Below are 18,266 nucleotides of genomic sequence, written 5' to 3' on the forward strand. Positions count from 1 at the left end.
GAGCTATTGTAAATTACTTATTAATTACCTCTGAATATTTTCCAGATTAATTTAAGGCAAATACATTTTTTTTATATTTTAGTGCTAAATATGTTTTTCAAAGTACATTTTATATGTGAGCTCCCGTGCCATGTTTTGTAATTATTTTATCCAATGGTTATTTATTTAAACTTTAAAATGAAATTCTTGCTAATATAGTATACATCCTAGCATTTCTCGCATACATAAAATCCACAATCTATGTAATTGTAACACACTACATAATCAATTTGACATCATCCTTAGTATAAATAGTATGTTAATGTGTGATTTCGAACAGATCCTAAGGCTGTAATCAATCAAACTTTATTTATATAGCACAAGTCATACATAAGAATGCAACTTATAGCAAAAAAAGTTTGTATTAAAAATATTTATATATAAAATCAATTCTAAAACTGACAGGTAGCCGGTGCAGCAATTTTAAAACAGACGTAATGTGTGCTCTCCTTCTGGTCTCAACATCCCTTTTTTGGTTGACCTGAAAGGAGAGCATTACAATATTCCAGCCTACTACTGTACACTAGTCTGTCAGTATTGGCCTGGGAGAGAAACAGACAACTCTGGCAATATCTTTTAAGTGATAAAAAGCAGATTTGGCTGCATTCTGGATGTGGGCATCGAAAATTAGATTAGAGTTGATGATGACACTGAAGTTTTTAGCCTCGTGCCAAGGCATGAGTGCCAGCGATATCAATTAGAGCTCAGCTTCTCTCTCTGTGGCTCTGCTACAATGACGAGCTTCTTTGTCCTGGTTGAGCTGAAGGACATTCTGAGCCTTTCAAGTATTCATGTTAAAGAAGCACACACGCCTTTTGTCATCAGGAACATTACATTACAGGTAATTTAGCAGACGCTCTTATCCAGAGGGACTTACAGTGAACTAACTATAGGGACCGTCCCCCTGGAGCAACTCAGGGTTAAGTGTCTTGCTCAGGGGCACAATGGTGGCAGCCCTGGTGTTGAACCACTAGACCCCTAGGCCTTCACCACCCCACAGGAAACACAGCAATGTAGAGTTGAATGCTATTAGTGTTACTGTACAACTTGATTTATGTACCCATATACCCATATACACACAGAAAGGACCTAGTGATGATCACAATACATTTTATTCTTGTATTTATCCTTCTACCTAGTCAGTTGTGTGGGCGGAGAGACAACATACTATCCTTTATAAATGGCATCTATTTCCAAAATGACATTTTGAGCAGCAAGATTCCCAGATCTATATCCTGGAAACATGCTTGAGAGAAACCTCAGGAGGTGACAGATTAATGTCCTCGGTGACAGCTAATTTGGCTATGTGGGAGTGAGAGGGAGCTGCCGGAGTGTTTATTTCCCTCAGAAAAATCAACATATGTGATCTCTGGTGGGAGGGAGAGTCATTTTCTAGAGTGAAATTTCTTGCTTGCCGAAAGTCTGTCAGAGGCTGCACAAGATCACTGCCTCCTATTTTCACAGGATGCCTTTCTAAATTAAGATTAGTCACAGAGGTTGTGCTGTTACTAAATGCATGCATTTGACAGCTCCCTGCAGGCAATTTAACGCACCTAGCAGCCTTGGATGAATATGCATGCAAGAAACTCACACAGTGAGAAATGTGCAGAAATATACAGAGTAAGTCCAAGAGCATTGAAGCTGGTAGCATGGACAATGTGGTAGAATGTAAATTATTTAGCAAAAAAAGTTGTATAAGAAAATATGAAAGTTAAGGGAAAGCCAGACTACAGTTTAAAAGTGTTCACATTATGTTAAATTACTTACATTTGCATAAATGAGCTAAAACCAAAATTGTACATGACCACAATTTTGCCTCTTTATAACATTTGTGTTAATTACCAAGGGGTTCTGCAAGACCCGTTTCTCTGTAATTCAGTCCAATTATTCAGTCTGAATAAATTGTGGTAATTTTCTTTGTTATAAAAAAACTGGAGTGCTTGTTAATCCAGCAAAAATGAGTACTCACATCGGTGAATCTTTTTATGCTGTTGTTTCATTGGATGATCCAAAGTTTGTGGATATTTCTCTTGACATACTTGTGAGGGATTGTAAATTCTTCTTAAACAGCTATAAGTACAGCTATTTGCATTGTCTTTCATGTAAAGTGCAGCGTTAGAAGAGTAAATAAGAGAAATGGAAAGCTTATTTTGTGTGCAAACATGTGAGGTTGTTCAAATATTAGAACATAGCCAATGCTTTCTGAGGCTGATTCCCACAAAATTAAGACACACCCACCTTCTGTCCTTAAATGTGAATTTGATGAACATCTCCTGTGCCTGTGACAAGCTGAAATACTCAACAGGTTTCAATTATAATCCAATATCATCAATATTATATCATCGCAGAAGCCTTCCGTCCCCGTGCCCAGAGGTAATAAAAAGGTGCACAGCCGCATTATTGTACTTGTTTGAATCACACTGTGTCCCTTGACAGTTTGAGTTGCTGTCACATTTATTAACACTTCACACAAAGCCCAATGTTGATGCTGCCTCAGGTGGGAGTTACTGGCCATATGAAACATAGTGAAAGCCACATACAATCTGCAAGAAGGAACAACAACAACAGAGCTGAGAAAACAAATGTATTCTTTGAGCACAGAAACAAGATTGAGGTCTCATTTAAATTCACAGTGTTCTGTGAAATATGTATCAGTACAGTGACTCTTCCCTCTTTTTATCTGAAACACTAAATCCAAAGATGTGATGAATCAAGTCTTTTGGTATATGTAGGAAAGCACAGACCATGGGTCAAATGACTACCTGTGATGTAAAATCGGTCGCTTGCAGCAATGAACAAACTGAGAATTATTAACTCATCCCTCTGAGCTTTATGGAACATTGTAACGTCTTGCAGATCCTTGTTTTGGTTCACTCTCACAGCTCTCATCACTGTCATTTCCAGCAGGAGCAGGTAGCTGTTTTCTACGGAAAATCTATAATCTATATCTACTATACGCTATCTGATAGATGACAGATGAAGTAAGCAACTAGCTAGTGAACATAGTGGAGAATTTAGCAGCTTAAGAGCCAGATATGTCCTTCAGTAATTGGTGGAGACCAAAAAAAAGGGGTATAAAGGAAAGTGAATATTGGACTTACACAGACTGTATATCAACTGTATATGGACGTAGTCAACGTGACGTCAGTCATTGGTTTGTGGACCACGGTTTTGAAGCCTCCAGTTTGGCATTGTTGCCGTCGTCATTTTAGTTTTCATCTTGGCAAGAAATACACATAACAGGCATGACAGTGTGATGAGAATCAAGCTATAACAAAAAGGATCAAAGAAGAAAAAAAGGTTACAAAAAACAGCAACAATTGGACAAAATGAAATGGGGCCATAATTTACAAAATGATCATTGAAGAAGACTTTAAACTACCGATTGAGACCATGAACTCATTAGGAAAATATTTACTGAGGTAATAAATCAAGTGAGAAGTAGGGCCATCTTCTTATAGACTACGATTGTTTGTGTAACCGGTAGAGTCGTCTCCTGCTGGAACTTCAGAGAGAATGCAAGTTTAAAGCCGCCTGGACTTAGATTCACCGGGTGGCTCTTTGTCTGCTGGTTGTGAAAATAGATAACTGTTTGCTAACAAGTTCGCCATATTGACTTTGTAACATGGTAACATACCAAAGTTGAGTTTACAGTTTGTTGTGCTGCCCCCAAGTGGCAAAGAAAATCAATTAATACAGGTTTAAAGAAAAATTGGAGAGCATGTTTTCAGAATTCACTGTGCTGGAAAATAAATAATTAAATTACTCCTATCCCTCTAAGCACCTCCAATTTAATGCTTTACTGTTTTTCAGGCCACTGGTTGAAACCTCTTCACCTCCAGAGTGGAAATGGCTAAGGATGTTATGAAGGTGCTAAGAGGAGGGCGTCTGTTTCATGCCGCCTTTCCCTCTGTCTCTATGAGCAGATGGGTGAGTTGGATCAGCGCCTTTAGATTGGCTGCTATCTTCTCATCTGTGGCCTGTCTGTGGAAATCAACAGCTGCCTCTCGGGCAGTAAATGTATTGATTACAGGTGGCACTGATCTCTAAACAGCCGAGCTGAGGCATATGGGGCTCAGTGGTAGAAAGCAAGAACACAAGGAAGAGCACACTTATTTTAAACCAAACAGTAGACAATTAATATACGGAGTTATTGCAAATATCCAGTGAAGATAATTACAGTAAAACCCTCAGCTTCTGCCTTTGTTGTAGAAAAGTGTGTGAAGTTCATACTGCAAGGCTTGCTTAATACAGAATACCAATTGCTCTGGAAATCAGGTAACAAGCTTAATTATTGTCAGCGTACATGACAGATGCACAAGCTCTCCCACACAGACAAACGCACACCAATTAGTCACAGTTTACTTCCTGATGGATAAATGATTCATGGCGATCTTCTCTACAGGAGTGATCAAATCTACAGGTGTTCTGTTTCCAAGTGTCCAAAGCTGTGTAGGAGGCTTTCTTCCTTAACCCTCATTAAACTCCTGACTACACTGGGTGGCCTCATTACTTGGTCTTTCACAGTGTCTATTGAATTAGGATTTACATTATCTTTCATTTTCTGATGAATAATTAACAGATGTGTGGGCCACAGCACCCTTTTCTCCTTTGGATCATAATTGGATACAAATCATGTCATGTCACGCGTTTGTGTCGATCAAGACCACATTTTTTCAAATAATTGACTGACAGAGAACATACACACATCATATCTTCAGAGCTTTTGGACTTACTAAATATAATTGCACCAAAAATAGCAATTTTATACATCTTAAGGATTCGAGATTTTTAACCACAATGGAGAACATGTTTGTTTGTGGGATGTCAGATCAAGGTCTTCATTTCAGAGTCAATTCAATTATTCAAAACAAGGCAAATGACAACAATGAGGGATGGCGTTTCTCATGTCAACTAAAGTCAGGCCATCTTGGGATTGCTTTTAGCCATGAAAGGCGCTTTACAAATAAAATGTATTATTATTATTATTATTATTATTATTATTATTATTATTATTATTATTATTATTATTATTATTATTATTATTATTATTATTATTATTATTATCTACCGTTACAGAGCATCTGATACCTGACATATAAAATGTAGCACTAAATATTGAGTTTTTGGTCCAGTATGACTGAATGTAACTGATATATAAAGTGATTTGTATAAACACATTAAAAAACGACATGACTGTGTTAATAACTGCATTAAATGTGTATTGGATATTGATATATATTGATACAAAGCCGAATTGATGTTAAAGTTGAACTATTCTGTCAATGTCTTTTGTGGATTATTTTTTAATGTATTTCTTTTATTAGATTTCTTTTATTTTCTTCTTTGTATTTGTATTTTATTGTCCTATGGACCCCCAACGAGTTGTGTCTCAGAATAAATTCTAAATTTAAGACCACCAGAGTGTTGTGGAGACTTGTGGAAATGACTGTAGTCTTGGGTTAATATTACTGAATCACAACATCTACACTTCCCACCTTGAGAAATGTGGGCTCAGACTGTGTCGGTGTATTAATGATGAGAACTAGGAGCGGACAGCAGCAGTCATGTCTCTGGAGAACACAGCCAACATGTTTTGTATTGTAACCAAGACAGCATCATGTGAGGTTCAAGTCAGCGTAAGTCAGCATGAAAACATGCTGCACCCGGGAGCTAAAGAGAACAAAGCTGCTATAGAGAAGAGAAGTCACTGCTAATAAGAATGACTTTTAGCTTGCAAAATGTCACACTGTACACTGACGTAGAATTTATTCAGACCCCTCCGTCTAAAATAAGCTTTTGTACCCAGGACCATTGAAGAGTGTTTAAGAACATCTGAAGGTATTTCTTCAAGGCTGTAATAATAAGGTTAGGGCCTTGTGGAGCACTTTTTAATTACGTAGTCATGGTCAGAGTCCTGCGAGAAACAGAGGAGTGCTACCTCGCTCCAAAACTTCCCCTCAGAGGCAGCAAGGTCAAACAGTTGAAGAAAAAATTAACAGACTTAAAACATCAAAATTAAAGAGTCCCTTCACGAACTTCTCTTAATTAGCAAAGTTTTACCTATTGTGTTCAACTTTCAAACTTAGGGCTAAATATCAATATCTAAATAGGAATGACTGTAATCCTCAACAGCACCTTTAACTCATTGAAATGGTGTGTTACAGCATCCTCATGAGCCTGATATTGTTGTTAGATGTCATGGTAACAACCTTTCCAAGCAGTGAGCAGTCTCCCTCTGACACAACCTCCTTACTGACTTTCATCATTAAACTGCACACATGGGCTGGAGGCTTTGAAAAGCCTGCCACTATTGAGCACTCTTGAAAGGAAGGCTGTTTTCATTTAGTGGTCTACTAAAGATGATTTGCATTCAGCAGTTTTAATTGTGCCGTGTGATGTTCAACAGGCGGAGCTGATCCAGAGAGCCTGCTCTTCTCATCTGCATTAGTGATTGATGGAGGGCTGATTTCCCCTTGAACTTTCAGGGCTGTAGAGTTCAGAGTGCCGGGGGTGGGAGTGATGGTGTTGGTGGAGGAGGAAGGGGGGTCTTTTTGAAAAGACTTGATTGTAGTTCTCTATGAATGTAGTCAATAGTCATCGAGTATTCTTCAAAATAGGGCTTTTAGCGTCACTCCACAAGCACTATCAGATACATTAACATTATATTCACACTGAAGCAGTTCTTTGAGAGCACCTTGCATAATTTTACATATGTTCTTTTGAAGGGGGGATGTGAAGTAACACATGTAGATATTGTTCTTATGCAGTACCTGGGGAAATTATTCAGCGGAGAATGACAAAGCATGACAACCCTGTCTCCTAGAAATTATGTTTATATACTTATTTGCAACATTAAATACGTTTTTTTCAGAAAATGTTACCCAGATCATGTTATCCTAGGACGTTTTTGACCACTAGTAGTGCTATGGAGCAATAGTTTTACGTGAAGGTCCACGTTTTGTTTGTATGGCATAGTCACATTTACCTGCACGAGCACATCGACATACCTCTTCCTGGAAATAGTTTCACGGTATACCGCTGATGGAAAGCTGGTTAGTGGCAAAGAAGTGTAGCAAGGCCCCAAGGTCAAGAGGATTAAACATGGATGAATCAATACCTAAATAGTCAATACCTGTATGTTGCGATAATGAATGATAACGTTGCTCTGTACATACGTAACTGATGTACAAACTGTTTGCTCGCAAATCAACTCAAATTAAATGTGTTGATAACTTAGTTCTGCTGCTCAAAAAAATCTGTTATTGCAGGTTGTGGAACTGTTCAACCTTTCCATGATTCAGATATTATTTCAGATAAGAATTTATTGTCACCTTTCTCAAAAATGTGTCTGTTGTCACAAGTATATATATTTGTGTATGAAAGGGAATGCAACAACAATATTCTGCATTGATATTATAAAGTCAGGATTTGATTTCATTGTCTCAGCAGTTGGTGTACACAGGTCAGCCATTTTTCCAAATCTGGACCATCATCCAATTCTACAGACAATTTTTTTTCCCCACCGTCCCTAAAAATTATTCAAACCTTCCCAAAGTCAGTCCTTATACTTTTTTATTGACATCTATAGTGGTTATTTGCATAAAAACACACATTCAAATAAGTAGTTGTATTTTTATTTTAACATTTGCTTTGATTAAAATAAATATTGTCATTAGTAGTTTTAATTATGTATTAAAAGCTGCTTAGAGTTAGTTTTAGAAAGTTAAAAAGGTCATAATTACCATCTCTAATATCTTTTTTATTTTGCAGTTAAAATATCTCCTTTAAGCAACTGTATTTATTCAAGTTTAATGCCAAAGGAAATTTTACAAGATTATATTTGAACACACATGATAACGTTACCTCTGCCCAATTCTCTTTTTTACTGAATAGAGCTTGAATGCATCATAATATAACACAATGCAACCCCTGTTAAAGTTAGCTGTTCACTCTTATTTAGCCAAACAGGACTGTGCTGCCCACCGGCTGCTAACATTTAACAGCTAACAGCTAAAAGCTAACAGCTAACAGCTAACAGCTCACAGCTCACAGCTAACAGCTCACAGCTAACGTTAAATAGCTCTCCTGCAGATTTCAACACAAATTTTCATTTGCATGTCCCCCCCCCTGGGCCTTGTGGTCATCTGCACCATTTGACAGGGTCCCCGGGTGTCCCGATAACTGTCCACCTCACTAAACCAGCCTTAAAGCTTTGTTTTAACATCATGCTCCTGGCTGACAGTATGTTGCCCATGGCCTACTGTGAGCCCATTCTGTTGTTTAACAGTTTAATAAATTGAATGAGCTCTGCAGCCTTTTCACTAACCTCAGACACCGTTAACTGTCTAAAAGTATACAGGCTGATAAAAGGGCCAGAGGAGTCATTCTTCTCTTTTACTGTTCAGCTTGACGTTTTTAGTAGTGATATTGGGTAACATCTTATTTTAATATTATGCAGCTTGTGGACAAAATTACAGAAACACCTGGATAGAAAATAATAGAATATCTTTATTGTCATTGTACGACGAGATTAAGTCTGCAACTTCCGTATCTAAGCTATAACAAATAAGGTTATTATGGTGCACAGTAAAGTATTTGAATACTGCATGTAGCTCATGTGTCAAAAAACTAAAACCGTATGAACAGAACACATGATGTAAAAACACAGTATGGGTGAGAGTATTACTCCATACACTGAGTTTACGTTTTAGTTACAGCAGCTGTCACTGTGTTGTAGTAAAGCCAGACAAATTATTGGGCAGAGACAGACTGAGGGGCATTTAGTGGACAGAATCAGTGTAGTTATAGTTCTATGGGAAAAGCCATTTCTCAATCTGGAGGAGTGAGCATAGAGACCTTATAAAGTCTGCCAGATGGAAGGAGTGCAAACAGACGGTGAAATGGGTGTGTGCAGTCCTTACAGATGCTGTTGGTTTTTCTGAGGCCGTGTGTGCTGTAGATGTCCTCCAGGGCTTCGAGCTGTATCCAAATGATCTTCCGTGCTCTGCAGACGACCCGCTGAAGAGCTTTCCTATCCGCTGCTGTGCGAGCTGAGAAACCACACAGCGATGCAATATGTTAGTATCTGTGGTGCAGCGGTAGAAAGTCACCAGCATCTGTCAGGGGCAGACCAGCTTTTTTCAGCATCCTCAGGAAACACAGCTGTTGCTGTGCTTTCTAGACGAGTGCAGTGGTGTTAGTGGACTATGAGAGTTCCTCTGAAATGTATGTGTTATGCATTCCCATTAGGTGGCTTTGACAGGATTTCAGTTTTGTGTATCAGTGTCAACAATCCACCATGTGAGGTTTAGGAAAAAGAGTACACAGTGAGCAATACATTTGGCATGTGCTGGTAAAAATGCATCTGGTTCTAGAAATGTAATCCTTTAAATCCTGTTAAAATGATTATATATAACTAAGACTGCGACTTGTCAACTATATGTATCCCAGCTGTCTAGACATCTTTTAACCTACAAATTGTCATCCAGTGCTTACTGGTTATGCTTTTCACTGTGTCTCCCTATCTGGCTGTTGTGTTTCATTACTCTACCAACAGGTACACAATGAAACACCACACGGAGGCAGGCTGGCCGGCTGGCACTCAATGCATTTTGTACTTACGATTAGCAACACCTGTCAGGCAGCTTGTTTACCTGAAGCATAAATGTTGTCAGAGAAGTATCCCGCTTTATGAATTGAGGTAGAATCTGCTGTTAGATTCAGCCTCTGTTAGTGGCTCTTTGTTGCCAGTTTCCTTAAGGTGAATCAGGAATCTTAAATGCATTCAGACATATTTTATACATCAAGCTAATTCCTAAATTCAGGGACGTCACCATTTAAATGATTTCGAAATGGAGGCTATCTTTCAGCGCCTGTTGTGCTGCTAACACTATTATAGGTGATAAAAGCATACCCAGCTGAATAAAAGTGAATGTGACAATCAACTCCAATTCACGTTCAAGACAAAATTAACTCAATAAACTTACATTTTCAGGTATATATATATACACCCTAAATGATAGCTGACATCTACTGCTGAGAGTGTGAATAGATCCTCTGGAGGTAAACACAAAAGCCAGCAGCATTGCTATTCCAGCATCTATTACAAGAAATATTAGCATCACAAGGATTGTGTCGTTGCATGTTTTATACCTTTTGAGGGAATACGTGGTTACTGGTGCTGGTGGGATCAAATTAGAGCAATGTTACTTGAATGAAAGCCTTCCATCCATCCATCCATCGTCTACCACTTATCCGGGATCGGGTCGCGGGGGCAGCAGCTCCAGTAAGGAACCCCAATCTTCCCTTCTCCGGGCCACATCCTCCAGCTCCGACTGGGGGATCCTGAGGCGTTCCCAGGCTATTGAGGAAATATAATCTCTCCACCGAGTCCTGGGTCTTCCCCGGGGTCTCCTCCCAGCTGGACGTGCCTGGAACACCTCCCTAGGGAGGCGCCCAGGTGGCATCCTTACTAGATGCCCGAACCACCTCAACTGGCTCCTTTCAACGTAAAGGAGCAGCGGCTCTACTCCGAGTCTCTCACGGATGGCTGAGCTTCTCATCCTATCTCTAAGGGAGACGCCAGCCACCCGTCTGAGAAAACCCATTTCGGCCGCTTGTACCCGTGATCTCGTTCTTTCGGTCATGACCCAGCCTTCATGACCATAGGTGAGGGTAGGAACGAAGATCGACCGGTATATTGAGAGCTTTGCCTTCTGGCTCAGCTCTCTTTTCGTCACAACGGTTGCGGTAAAGTGACTGTAATACCGCCCCCGCTGCTCCGATTCTCCGGCCAATCTCTCGCTCCATTGTCCCCTCACTCGCGAACAAGACCCCGAGGTACTTGAACTCCTTCACTTGGGGTAATGGCTCATTCCCTACCCGGAGTAGGCAATCCACCGGTTTCCTGCTGAGAGCCTATGGCCTCAGATTTTGAGGGTGCTGATCTTCATCCCAACCGCTTCACACTCGGCTGCGAACCGATCCAGTGACTGTTGAAGGTCACAGACCGATGATGCCATGAAATCATTGAAATCATTGCAAGGCAATGAATGAAAGCCTTCCCTTTGCTAATTAGAAAATGCCAACTCTGAGCAGTGTTGTGGGAAACAGCTAACTATGAGAGCTCATGGTGGCAGTCCATCCTCCAGTGTGAGTCAGGCACATCAACTTTACTGCATTCAATCTTTGAATAATGCATGATAGCCAGCCGCATGCTTAAGCAGCAGATGCACCATCCAGGATGGTCTTTCTTCTCCTCAAAGCCAGACTGTAGGCACCCCATCTGCACCCAACAGCACTGAAAAAAGCAGCAACGATAGTGCTACAGCGTCACAAAAAGTTCACGTTTGAATAACCCACTTGCATAAAGGGAACACTGCCTTCCAAACAGTTCTGTTTTTAGAAAATGTTTTTCAGCAGTGGATGTCATGGCGGGATAGAGATTTCTCAGATGTTAGAGATGAAAGACGGAGTCAGAGCTGGTACTTGAGCACCTCAGCTCTCTCTGCATTTGGATGCCAAAGATTGCAACTCATTTTGTGCCATCTCCAGCACTCTGACGACACACAACTCATTTTAGAAGCTTTACCTTGAGGTTACATGACCCCGGAGAAATCCCCCGGGCTTTCTTTGCGTGTCTCCAAATGTATACAGACAGTCATCTTCAAAAGCATCAGGGTGCTGCGGTTTCTGTGGTTTGACAAAGTGAGATGCAAACCTCTTGCAGCCTCCCTTCCACAGATGTTTTCTTTGTTTCACATCTCTCAATTGTTACAGCTTTGTCGGAGATTTCAGGATTATGTGCTTTGAGTTTTAGACAGAGGCATTTTTCATCTTCTTTTCTTTCGCCTCACAGCCATGAGGTCTGGCAGTCGTAAATCAACTGTTGCCATGTAAAACCTGTATGCCAACAAATCCACTTGGCAGCCACATTACAGTGACTGGCGTCCGTACTCTCTGTGTAAGAGTTCACTGTTGTTTTCCAAACACTTCAGCTGCATCAAAACACCTTTCAAACTATAGACAGAACTACTGGAAGTAGTAAAAGTAACATTTTTATTTCTAGCTTTTCAAAAATAAATCCCACAAAATTGATTGGAGGACTGCAGTGTCTGCTTGTTTTTCTTCATGACTTACAGCAGAATCAGACAGATTGCTTTTATCAAGAACATAAGAACGGCACTATTGAAAGCGCCCTGCAGAGCTGGAAAAAAAAAAGCTACAGTATGACACTGCAAATAAAATCTTAACTTTAGAATAAAACATATTATTACATCTAGTTATATTCACATAAGACTTGAAGGTAAAGTCAGGAGGAAATGAGCAGAATACTGGCAGGGGAATAACTTCTGAAAGAGCTGCAAGCTTAAATAGGAGAGGTCTATTATCTAGAATCATTTGGGAGGCTATCATAAACAAGACCTTTAAACCACAGGCCAGCCCTCTGAAGACTGTCTAACCACTAATAAACTGGCTTTTCAATTAGCACCTATCTGACGTTACAACGATAACACAAAACCAATTACATGCTGTGCTGCAGATAACTCGTAATCCACTTAATATGTCTGATTTGACTTCTTCTTTTTTCTTCTCCCTTTCCACCACTGCTGCCCCGGGGGGGGGGTTTTCTCCAACCAGGACAAGGTATCACTTTGAATTATCAGTATTGAAGACACATCAGAGATAGCAGGCCAGTCAATCTCCTGGAGGCCCAGATAGTGTTTTCTGTCTGTGTAGGTGTTGATGACAGCTTTGGAGGTGAGATGAACAAAGCTATGTTTGGGTGTTGACGTATGGTCACGCCTTCAATACCCCTCAGTGCTCCTTTCTTAGATAATGTTGTTAATTAGCTTCTAACATTAACCGCAAGTCTACAGGAATAATATTGATCCTTTTTCTTTCTTTTCTTGGCATATTTTACACAGAATGTATTTTTCTTTAAGTCTTCTGTTTAGGGATGCAACAAACTATTATTTTCATTATTAATTAAACGTTTGGGCTGTAAATATTTAGTCATGTAAAACAAGGGGGAAAAGGCTATGACTATCACATTTTTGGCATTTAGCTATGAATTGATTATGGAAATAGCTGCAATTAAATGTTTCTTTCAATCAACTAATCAATTAATAGTTTCAGCTCTACTTCTGTTACTGTGTTACTGTGTTTTTTTTACTGTAAAGCAGTTTTCTTTTTCATTCTCATTAATATATCAGCGATCGTGATGTATACAGGCAAAATATGTTTCATGGAAAAGAAAAATTTACCCTGGAAAACCTTGATAGATGTAAAGGATGTCTGCTTCAGTCCAACCAACTGCTGAAGAAAGAGAGCAAGTAAGCTGCAGATTTGGGAAATGAGGCTCTCTGGAAGCAGCAGAGCTGAATAAGTAGACAGAGTGACTTCAGCTATTAACCTGGAGCTTTTTCAGCTGTGACAGATAACAAAGAGCTGCCTCTTATAATGCCACAGAGTCCAGGGAACAATCCAGCACTTAAATTGTGAGGAGAAGCTGCCCTTTTTTTTTTTGCTGCATCAGACCAACATTCAAATTATGATGTGTAGCCCATCACCTGCAACTTTGCTACCTGTGCTAACTAACAGACAAAAGAAAAGATAATAATACAATAAATGATAATAATAATAGTGGCATCCATGCAAAAGTAATCATGAATTTCCACATTTTAATCAAAGCAGTTCTACTGTACATAGCCCAAAGGGATTTTTGTTCATTGCACACCTGATATGAGGCAACCCATACAATGCACAAATCAGTCATAAAATGATATTTCAGAAGAATCCTTTCTCATGTCTCATTGCACATTCTCCCTTTTTAAGAAAGCAAACAAAAGCCTTTTTTTTTTTGCTTCAGGCTGATTTGTACGGAAGGGTGGGGGAAAAAGCTGGTAGATGCATTTATCAAACATTGCAATTTGCTTAATGGACTCTGACAAAGCCATTGGCGGTCTTTATTTAGATGCAGATGACTTCCTCCGTACTGGCTTTCTCTGTCACTGATGGAGCCGCCTGTCAGGGAGAAGAGAAGAAATCTCCCTCGTGTTTCTACAGACTGACAGTCAATCACTACCACTGTCTGTCTGTCTGTGACTGACTGACTGACTGACAAACTACACTCCCCCTCAACCCCCTTTGGCTCACACTATTTCCTCTTCATTCTGTATAAATTCTCCATTAGTGCAGAAAAAAAGAGAACAAACCGCCTCTCAGTTGGACTCCTCCATGTGCATGCGGGCACAGAGCCTCAGTCATGGTTGTCATGATGTAAAAGAAAAATGGGAATTTGTCAGTGAGAAATACTATTAGGTTTAAAACTGTGTCTATGCTTCATTAAGTCCAGTGCCATATCATTTGAAAGCATTGCTGTCACTCCTAAACACAGCCTGCTAAAATAGTGAGATGAAATAGTGTTTCTAATTCTTTCAGTTTGACAGTACTTGACATTATACACCATGACTTTTAACAAATATGCCAGCAAAAAATTAAGCTATTCTGTATTCAATTGCTGTATTGCTTACGGGATAAGTTTTAGGCCTGGAAGAGCTGATAAGCATGCAACCAGCATATTGAGAGCACAGGGCTTTCCTGCTGTTTAAAAACTCACAGAGCAATGTGTGTGTGTGTGTGTGTGTGTGTGTGTGTGTGTGTGTGTGTGTGTGTGTGTGTGTGTTGGGAGGAGCGATGGCTCAATGTTGAGGCAACAGTGCCCTCTTGGGAAGAAAAGCACCAGCCTCTGCCATTGGATGCGTGTCTTATCACATAATTCTGTTGTTTGATTAGTTCATTTAGTTTAGTTTATTTAACAGGGCCGTGCACAACACAACCGTTGAGCCAGAGTTAGCTATGTAGCTCATTTACATCTGCGGTTCCTGGGCAGGAAGATATTTTTTAAAAACTTTAAAGTATAATACAAACAATTAAAAGCAAAACAGTTTGCAACATTTACAAACATCACATATAAAACAATGTTTTACAACATATAATTACTTAGTAATGTTGGGGAACAGTTGGTTTAGATCAGTGACCACATGATTGGTTTGTCTGTGTTTTAAAAATACAGAAGCTTGTGCATATGGGTACAAATTGATGCATCATAATCGTTGTGCATAAACATAAACATTCCGACACTTCTTCATCTGAATCTGTAGTGAAACATCTTTTGTGATTTGGGAACTTGTGTACTTCCATCATCACTATCATCAGCTATTATTATTATCATACATTTAGACGTCTGCATTTTTAACTTGTTTGCTTTACACTGCAGCAATTTACAGCTGAAATAATGAGTTCAACAATCGATTAGACAATCGACAAAAAAAGAATCAGCAACTACTCTGATAATCACTTAATTGTTTCTGTCCAAAAATAGTAATGAAAATTGTTTTTGTTTTTTTACCTTTGGTCTAATAAAACAAGACATTTGAAGGCATCGCCTTCGGCTCTGCACAATTGTGGTGTGTGTGTTTCTTCTCAACTACTTTTTGATTTATGGATTAATCAAACAAAATTATGAGCCGACACATTGATAATGGAAATAGTTGTTAATTGCTGCCCTACAGCAGTCCATTTAGTCTAATGTTTGTAAAATACTGTGTCCTTACAGTAGAAAAGAAAAAATACATAATGACAAGAAAACAAATTATGATACTATTTGTTTGTTTTGAACAATTTCTTAATGACACGAAGCTACAGACCAACTGGGATTTCCACAACATTTGTTTCAGAACAACTAGTTAAAGCCCTTTGCCTCTGTGTGTTGAGGAGGGTAGGATGAAGCCTCTTTCAAAAAATAAACACAACAAATGGAGTTCTTCTTTAATGAGGCTTAAATATGACTTCTGTGCTTAAGATGTGCTAATGGAGATTAATCTTCAGAACTGTTGTAGCCTCAAATCCTCTGTGTCTTTCATCAATGAGGAGAGATTAACAGCAATTCACCAGAGAATATGATAAGTGGTTTCTTCAAGTCCACATAGGGACTGAAGACCTACTGAGAGACGTGCACTGTACCATGGAAATATTTTACGGAAGTATGGTAACCAGCTTCAAGCAAAGACCTTCAAAGTCTGTCAAACAAATGGACCATGGCAAAAAGTCTGGCATCCTGTGGAATCATTTTCTTTGAATTCAGTCGAGGGTCAGTGATGAAGCACTGTTGGATTTATACATCTTTCATTTGAAGTATTTTGTTTGAGGCTTATGAAACAAAATAAGCCAAAATATTTTTTTACGCCTTTGCTTTGAGACACAATTTAAGCGAACAAGTATACAGAAGTTTGTCAGTAAGTGCACGAGGAACCTAAATCAGACAGACAATATTTTAAAATAAGAACATAAAACAATTTGCTTCTCTGTTCTGTTGATCAGATTTGGAACATAAAGGGGAACTCTGTGGGCATGATTACTCACCACCTATCAAGATATAGACAGTACAGCATAATAATCTTTAGTGAGTACATCCATTCCTTGTCTGAACATGTGCCATACTGACTTACAGCAGTGATTAATTCAGCTTCACAGCTTTGAATAAGTAACATCTCGTCTAAACACCCTGCAACAATCTTCTCCTCGTGCCTTCCCCTGGGACCGAGCAATCACATTTCAGTCTACAGGAGCATATCTGTACAGTCAACCGCACACACGCAGCAGCAGACTTTACTGATGATATTTGACGACACAAAGGCCAATATTTGAATTGGGCACATGGGACAAATGTTCCTCATTAACTTAATCGAACAAAAGCAATCACCTCCTTGCATCTCTCTGATGAAAAGAAGAGCAAAAACATAGGGCTGAATTTTACACAATGTATGAAACTTATTTCTGAGGGCAAGGACCTTGTCACAGCCACCATGATGGAGGGGAGGTGATTATAGTTCCCATCTGGCTGCATAATGAGCACATAGCGAGACACAGGGTTAATAGAAACATGTCATACAGCAGAGGGGGAGCAAAACAAGCTTTCTTTTTGAGTGTCTCATTTCACGATTCTCTTTCTCGCTCACTGGCGCAACGCACTGATTTGTCCTTTTACAAAATTACTCTAATTGATCAACTTGTTTTTCTCGGCCCACTTTGTAAAGAGAGGAGGCGGTGGAGCTGAACCGCTTAAGTGCAAGCAGTTCATTGAAATTCATGCGGGAAGTGCATGCAGAAGTGGTCTGATCTCTAGAGGACCTATTTCACTATTAAATGAAATGTTACAGTTGAAGGGAAACCTCTTCGAGGTGCCAGAATAGCACTGAGAGAGGAATATGAGATTTCAACACCAAAGGGAAGATGTAGGCTGCTCTTATGGTGTGTTTTTTGAAGGAAATTACCTAAATAACTTGCTGTAAACACTTGATTCCATACACTAGCACTTGTAGCAAAACAAACTAGCGTATAGTGCAAAGTTGTAATGGTCATTTCTTGTGACCTTGAGCAAAGCAATTAACGCTGTTGCTTTGGTGTTTTTTGGTCAAACACATACATACAAACAAGCAAATACATCCTTCATCAAGACTGGGCCGACATTAGGGCATTAAAAAAAATACTTTAGGTTACAGCCTTCAATTAAAGGGGAATGTTGTTGTACTTCAGGATTCAGAATAAAATACCAGTACGTACAACCATAGAAATATAAGAATAAGAAAGAAGACAAGGCTCTGTCTTGTCTTGGACTGTTTAACATCTTATTTTGTTATATGTTTATTTCACTTGCATAGTATGAACACAGTATCTTTTGCTTGAAAGTAAGTTTTCAGGCGATTTCAGTACAATTAGCAAAAATGTTTTACCTGAGTAAAAGTAAAGAAGCAGGTTATTAGCTACACAATGTACTATGAATGTACGTATGAAGTATTCATTATGTAGAATGGCCTCTATCAGTACTATATTATTGATTCATCAACATGTAAGTAATACTCAAATGTTGCAGTTAATTGAGGTGAAGCTATTTATAACTGCTTCATACTCTTTATAGTTTAATCTTTAATCACCTTTTATAAAGTAATTATATATTTCGTATGAAAAATATTAATGTGAAAAGTAACTATAGCTGTTACTAAATGTTAATAAATGTAGTAGATTCAAAAGTGCAATACATCCCTCTGATATGTAGAAGTAATAAACAGTAAGTAATGCCTATGTCAAAACTAAAAATCACTTGAGTTCACTGGTGTATGAACTCAGGTGATGCAGACGAAATGTCATAAAGATCCATCGAG

This window comes from Cottoperca gobio, chromosome 21, assembly GCF_900634415.1.
Source record: "Cottoperca gobio chromosome 21, fCotGob3.1, whole genome shotgun sequence".
In the NCBI taxonomy this organism is placed as follows: domain Eukaryota; kingdom Metazoa; phylum Chordata; class Actinopteri; order Perciformes; family Bovichtidae; genus Cottoperca; species Cottoperca gobio.